This window comes from Medicago truncatula, chromosome 7, assembly GCF_003473485.1.
Source record: "Medicago truncatula cultivar Jemalong A17 chromosome 7, MtrunA17r5.0-ANR, whole genome shotgun sequence".
NCBI lineage: Eukaryota > Viridiplantae > Streptophyta > Magnoliopsida > Fabales > Fabaceae > Medicago > Medicago truncatula.
The window spans coordinates 22,270,167-22,277,897 of record NC_053048.1 but is presented as its reverse complement, the minus strand read 5'-3'; the positions used below and the strand labels follow the sequence as shown (position 1 = coordinate 22,277,897).

Sequence of the window (7,731 nt, the reverse complement as noted above, 5' to 3'; positions counted from 1 at the left end):
ACACTTTACTCCTTGATGAATTAAGTGGCCAACCGAATAACCTTGCAGAGCCATCTGTTGTGCAGGATTCACCGGAGTGATACTAGTGCCAACACCGAGCCAAGGTTCCCCTAAAATAGGAATATCATAACCTGATCCTACCTTCCATCGCGCTCCATGCCTCACAACCAGTTTTGCGCTAAAAATGCTCCGCCAAACAAAACTAGGATTATGTCCTAATTTTGACCTGAGATAATTACCATGAGGAAAATACCTTGCACTGAAAACCTTGGAAACTAAAGTGTTCGGTTCAGTTTGGAATTTCCACCCTTGCTTTCCGAGCATTGCTACATTAAACGTCGCAAGATCTTTGAATCTCATTCCACCATGCCTCTTGTGAGCCGACAATTTATCCCACGCCAACCAGTGAATTCCTTTATTACTTGCACCGTCATGCCTGATGAGTCATTTATTACCTATTTCTAGATATTATTTAGTTTAGTTTTAATTAGATTTTAGTTTATTTTATATTAATATTATTTCCTTTTTAAGATAGTTTACTACAAATTGCATTTTATTATATTTCAGGAATGAATATTGGATGGATTGAGTCTTGGAGCAAAAGAAAGGGACTTGGAGCTGATTCGGTACGAAAATACAAAGATTGGAAGACAAAATATGTCTCCCCTATAGTCAGAAGCTTGGCACGGCCGTGCCACCCTCCAGAGTGCCTTTTGCTGCTTTTGCTTAGATTTTAAGCTACTCTATTTTTAACCCGAATGTAATTGCTTAGATTTTAAGTCGAATGAATGCTATAAATAGAGTAGCCATCCATCACAAATAATCATCTTTTCTTGGAATACAATATGTGACAATTGTCTTTCTAATAAAAGTTCATTTACTTTCTTGTTATTTACTTTTATGCTTTCTCTCTTCTTCTCCTTGTCTACGATGAACATTAGTGAGTAGACTTCTCTTGTCTTGGGATTGTTGGATAAGTCTAATGACATAATCCTAATCAAACCAAGCTTTAAACCTTAATCTTATGTAACCCTAATCTCTAATCTAAATTCACCGCTTTAACATGGATTAACCATTATCAAACTGTGGAAACGAAAGTGGAGGGTTTGATAATTGTTCGTCCATCATCTCAAATATCAATTCATAAAATGAAAGTGGAGTTTTGATATTCGAACAAGTGAATTTAGACAAAGATTGTAAAGGCAGCGAAATAGTCATTACAATCTTTGAGACATATAGTTTCGAACTTCAAGGATTCTAAATTGTGATCAAGTCAGCGAAATAGGCTTGGTTGCAACTTAGGACCAAAATCTAATAGTAATCAAGTCAGCGAAATAGGCTTGGTTGCTAAAGGAACAAAAGAGAAACTGTCTTTAGAAGTTAGGTCTAGCATAAGGTTATAAGTTTAATAGTTTGGTTTGTGAAGAACTTGTCAATTAGATGAACCAATAATCCCAAGGCTTTTATCTTTTCTTTTATTTTCTTGTAATTAAAAATCCAAACTTTTATCTAAAATTCTTTCATCTAATCATCATTAAAAGTTAATTGAATTCATAACTCCCTGTCGGAACGATACTCTTATTTTACTACTTCGGTAAGACCGTGCACTTGCGGTTTTATCCCATCAAGTTTTTGGCGCCGCTGCCGGGGAGTTATTGCAATTTGATTAATTTTTTTTTAAACGATTAGACTGAAAAAAAAAAAAAAAAATCTTTCTCTTTATTTTTATTCTTTCTTCCTCTTTTTATTTCTTAGTTTTTACCGTTAACTTCTTGGGTTCTCATTCTTTTATGCGAAGAAACAAAAGTCTTGGTGAATTCGTTCCCGAGATCGAAAGATTCTTACATAAAAGAAGATGACAAACACATAATAATAACGATATGGTTGAGGAACGTGCTCTCAAAGAGTATGCAATCACATCTTCTGATGAGCCATACGATGCTATTGTGTACCCAACGGTTGAGGGTAATAATTTTGAAATAAAACCTGCACTTATTTTCTTAGTGCAGCAGAATCAATTTTTCGGATCACCCACTGAGGATCTGAATTTTCATATTTCAACTTTTCTAAGACTCAGTGGAACTTTGAAGGCAAACCAAGAGGCCGTAAGGCTGCACCTCTTTCCTTTTTCCTTAAGGGATAGAGCTAGTGCTTGGTTTCATTCATTGACAATTGGTTCTATCACTTCATGGGACCAAATGAGGCGAGCTTTCCTTGCCCAATTCTTTCCCCTTTCTCAAACCGCTCAATTAAGGGCGAGGCTTTTTCAATACACTCAAAAAGATGGTGAATCTCTTTACGATGCGTGGGAGCGTTTCAAAGAAATGCTTAGGCTTTGCCCCCATCATGGTTTAGAGAAGTGGCTTATTATCCACACCTTTTATAATGGTCTTTCGTATACCACAAAAATTTATGTTGATGCAGCTGCAGGTGGAGCTTTGATGAATAAAACTTACACAGCAGCATATGATTTGATCGAGGGCATGGCACAAAACCACTATCAGTGGACAAGTGAGAGACTCATCACTGCTTCTTCACCCTCTAAAAAAGAGGCAGGTATGTACAAAATTTCCTCCCTTGATCATCTAACTGCTAAGGTTGACGCACTAACACAAAAATTTGATACAATGAATACTAGTGTTGTCACACCTGCTCCTGTATCACCTCCTTGTGAAGTTTGTGGTGTATTTGGCCATATTGGCATTGATTGCCAACTAGGTAGTGTTGTTAGAGGTCCTGAGCAAGTAAATCAAAATCTTTTTGGACAACAAACAACACCACCCAGTTATGCAAACAACCAAAGAGTCCCTCAAAAATCCAGCTTGGAACTTTTAATGGAAAATTATGTTATAAATCAATCCGAGCAACTCCACGAGCTTAAAAATCAAACTGGATTTTTGAATGACTCTCTTGCCAAAATCACATCCAAGGTAGACTCCATAGAAACTCACAATAAGATGCTTGAAACCCAAATCTCTCAAGTGGCCCAACACGTGACTGCTTCCTCTCAAACCACTGGGATCTTCCCAGGTCAAACTGAAACCAACCCCAAAGGCCATATAAGCTCTATTACTCTTAGGGATGGTACCCAATTAAAGGACCCCGTTGTGAAAGTTAAGAACAATGAGGGAGAGATAGGAAGTGATGAGCCTCAAAGTGAGAAAACTATAGGAGAGAACGAAAAGCCATTTGTTTCACCACCTCATGAGCCTAAAAATCCATTAGCACAAGGTTTTGTCAAATCCAAGTTAGATGACCAATTTAGAATTTTTATTGAAATACTTCCAAACAAATTGCCATCTAAACTTAAGAATCCAGAAAGTTTTCCCATACCTTGTGTCATAGGATCCGAAAGCATTGAGAAAGCCATGTCTGATTTGGGAGAGAATGTCAGGTTGACGCTGTTATCCCTTTGGGAATGATTGGGTATAGGGTAGAGAAACCTCTTGATTGTCCAGCTAATGACTTTAAACGAGCGCTTCGTGGGAGGCAACCCACAGGTTTAATTGCTTTTATTTTGTTTGTTTTTTTTTTGTTTTAATTTGTTTTGTAGGTATTTGTCCAAATATGATGCGAAAAATGAAGAAAATTGAGCCTTGCATGTCCAGAAGCTTGGCACGGCCAGTGCCAGTGATGGCACGGCCGTGCCTGTGACCTAGCCATAGTTGACCAACTTCCAGAGAGTTGGCACGGCCCGTGCCTGTAGTGGCACGGCCGTGCCATGGTCCCAGACCCTCTTTTACCATTTTTTTTCACTTTTCTTCTTCTTCCTTCATTCACAAACACAAACTTCCCTCATCCTTCAACTTCCCTCTCTAAACCTCCATAACATCAACATTTAAACCTCCATATCTATCTCCATTCATCATTCCAAACATTTACCACCAATCAAAACCAACATTCATCCATTCAAACACCAATCTCCATTCATCAATTCATCAACCTCACTTAAACCCTAACCCATCACTAAACCAACCTTTCCAAACCCTAACCTTCCCTAAAACCCAAACCAAGTCAACTAGGTCAATGGCATAAAAAAGGCAAGGAGATTGAAAGCTCTAGAAGTGGTGCAAAGAAAGAGAAAGCAACATTGAAGAACCATGGCATCAATTTTAAAGATGACAAGCAAAGGAGTAGGTCTAAAGCTCTTATCTCTCAATCTATTTATGCTTGTCGATACACTGATAATAATGCTATGGATAGACTAGGAAAGAGGTAGGGACTGATGAGGAATGATGAGCTATTTATGAGACATGCTTTATAACCACCATGTAAACATTTGCTATTATTTGCTTGATTATCTTGTTTCAATTGATAAAAAGAAACCGGATGATAAGGGTGACATAATGGCAGGTGGAATCATCACTTTTATTGCTAAGAGGTTTAGGGTGAGTGTGAATCAAGGGATCAAGAGGATAGAGGAAAACTATTATCTAAACTTATATACTCTTACTACTTTGTCCTTCCTTATAACCCATGACCCTACTCACAATTACCAATATGAATGGAGAATTATTAGAGCTAATTGTTTGACTATTCTACCTAATTCGGACATTACTAATCCGGAGGTGGTGGAAAATTTGCTTTATGTTGGTACTAACCCACAGGTACAAGATGATGGTGGTGATGAAGAGGAGGTAGGTGCACAACACCATGAACAAAAAGCCGGTGGACACTATAATGATGAACGGTGGGCATGGATGCAAACCAAAGTTCAAAGAACATGCACCGAGCAACAAAGACAAGGTGTTGAAATGATCGGGCTAAGAAACGATGTCCTAAGGAGCAATCAAATGAATGAATAAAACAATCCAATGTTCCGATACATGATGCAACACCTTCACCTCCAAGGTCCACCTTATGGACTACAATAAAATTCTGAGCTCTCCTCTTCCTCTACTCTTCTCTACTTCTCTTCTTTCTTCATCTTCTTCTTCTTCTTCTTCTTCTTCTTTTTCTTCTTCTTCTTTTAAATCATTGAGGACAATGCTTCTCCTAAGTGTGGGGGGAGCCTAATAAAGTGTCTTTAGTCGTAGTGTTTCCAAACTCCCTTGAACTTTATTCTTTTGTTTTGTTTTATTGTAAAAGGCATGAATAAGCAGCTTGTTTTTAATGTTTTATTATGACATAAATTTTTTGTTGTCTCTTCAATGGTCGTTTCTTGTACATGAAAGTGATTTTTTGTGTTGTAAGTGTTCTTGCTATACCCACATCAAGTTTTATTGTGAAAATTCTCCAATGAGAAAAGCACCTAGTTGCAATCCTTGAGTAAGTGTATGAATAGGTATTTTAAGGAACACGTTCTAACTTTAATGGTAACTTGGACCCTTAAAAATCTTCAGATTAAAAGTAGTATAAGTTTGTGTGGGAATAATTCTAATGTGATGAAATGTGTAAACCAAAATGGGGCAGACTTAATCATAACCTCCATTCCGGATCTAGACAGAAACTTGCTACTCCAGCCATTAATTCTTTGCCACACTCTGTCTTTAATGAAGCCAAAGGTTGACTTTTTACTACGTCCTACCATTGACGGTACGCCTAAGTATTTACCAGTGCCCATCACCGCTTGTACTCCGAGAATATGAGTTATATTTTGTTGAAGCTGCTGCTGAACATTTCGACTGTAAAATATTTCAGATTTTGGGAGACTTATAGCTTGCCCCGAAGCTTCCTCATAAGTATTCAAAATTCTCTTCATCACTCGGGCTTGACATTCCTTAGCCTGAAAAAATAAAAAGCAATCATCTGCAAAAAGCAAATGGGACACCGACGGTGCATTCCTACAGACACGGACACCTCAGAGTTCTTCTTTTGCTTCAGCATCTCGAATTAGCGCTGAGAGCCCTTATGCACAAAGAATAAAGAGATATGGCGACAAAGGGTCACCCTGCCTTAAACCACGACCTGGGATAATCGGACCAACCATATCTTTGTTAACGATGACGGAATAATCCATCGTTTCTACACACATCATGATCCAATCATCCCACCTATCTAAGAAGCCCATTTTACACATAACATCCTTCAAGTAAGACCAATCAATTCGATCATACGCCTTGCTGATGTCTAATTTTAGCGCTACACTCCGATCATTACCTCTTGTTTTGGTTTTCATGTAGTGAACCAACTCAATAGCAACAAGCGCATTATCAAGAATTGATCTATTGGGGACAAAAGCAGATTTTGTTTCTGCTATACATTTATGGAGAATTTTCTTTAACCTGTTTGCAAGGACCTTCGACACTAGCTTATATAGAACATTACACAGCGCAATGGGTCTCCAATCCTTCATTGACCTCTGTTCATTACCCTTCGGAATAAGAGCAATGTTAGTCGCATTCAGTGATGGTGGAAATTGACCTTCATTCAGCCATTGACAACATTCATGGTATATATCCGCACTACATGTGTTCAAAAAATGTTGGTAAAAACCGGGATTGAAGCCATCCGGTCCCGAATATTTATCCGGCTGCATTCCAAACATTGCATCCTTGAATTCTTCAACCTGAAAAGGAGCGGTAAGCTACGCATTATCTTCATCACTTATAATGTAACACCCTCTTTGAATTATTTGATAGGTTTAGAATATATTTATATGATTATGTGATTTATTAAGTGGCTTATTGTAGTATTTAATAGAATAAGATTTGAAAATAGAATAAATAGTGAGATAGGGGCTGTTTTGTGAATTTAGAGAGTTTTGTGGAATTAAGGGAAATAAAATAAAATGGATGGGAGGAGATATAAATAGAAGAAGACCTAGTGTAGAAAAAGTAGTACATACGATCAGTTTTGGAGAAAAGGGAGAAAAGTCAAGAGACGAGAGGAGAACCTTCAAGAGAGCTTCGATTTCGATTTTGCTAAGGTAAGGGTGAGACTAGCATTCAATCTTATTAAGTCTGTACTTCTGATGATTAATTTAACAAGTGTAGGATTAATTTAGAGAAGTTGGAGAATTAGGTTAAAGTGAGGAATTGATGATTAATTGATGAAAAGTTGATAGATTGATGTAGAAACTGTTTACAGATCTTAGATAATCCATAGGTGATTACATGAACCAGATTTAAGGCTTAAACCATGTGATTAAGTGAATTTTCGTGAAAACTGCACTTCTGCCCGAGCCAACATTCATCGCTGGCCTCCCGAGTGATAATCCTCGCCATAGCGAGGGATGATCTTCATCGCTCGCCTCGCGAGCAACTTCTTCTCGCCTCGCGAGCCATGCCCTGCAGCTCGCCATAGCGAGCAGATTCACTCGCCCAGCGAGTGTGACCAGAGAGGTGTCATGATTTCGTAATTTTGACCTTTAAGTTGAACCTTGAATGTTTTTGAGTGCTTGAACATGTCTAATAATGATTAGGAAAGATTGGAGTTTGAGATTGAACCTGGAATAGTTTAAGAACGAATTTTTGAGAGTTAGATTGGAACTCGCCATGGCGAGTAGAGGCCCTCGCCTTGCGAACTGCCCAGTTACAGAATGCCTTGTTAGGTTAAATGTGATCCTTGTCGCATGAGTTGATGTGAGTTGATCTTAGAGGTTAGAAACTAAGTTGTTGATCTTGCTGTTGTTGTTTCAGTAAGCCTGAATTGTATAATCTAATGTTGTTGCTATGAGATGTTGATGACTTGCATTCGATATTGTTATATCTTGAGATGTTTAAGTGTTGCCTATGTTGCTGTTGTTGGTTATGTGAAATGTTATATGCCTTTTGTGGAAAATGCATGATG

The 7,731-nt window shown here is 38.1% G+C and overlaps 1 pseudogene; it reads right to left on the bottom strand.

Annotated features, from left to right (window-relative positions):
* Positions 1-2,271: 2,271 nt before the first annotated feature.
* LOC112416838 (uncharacterized) lies at positions 2,272-2,353 on the bottom strand (annotated as a pseudogene).
* Positions 2,354-7,731: the final 5,378 nt, after the last annotated feature.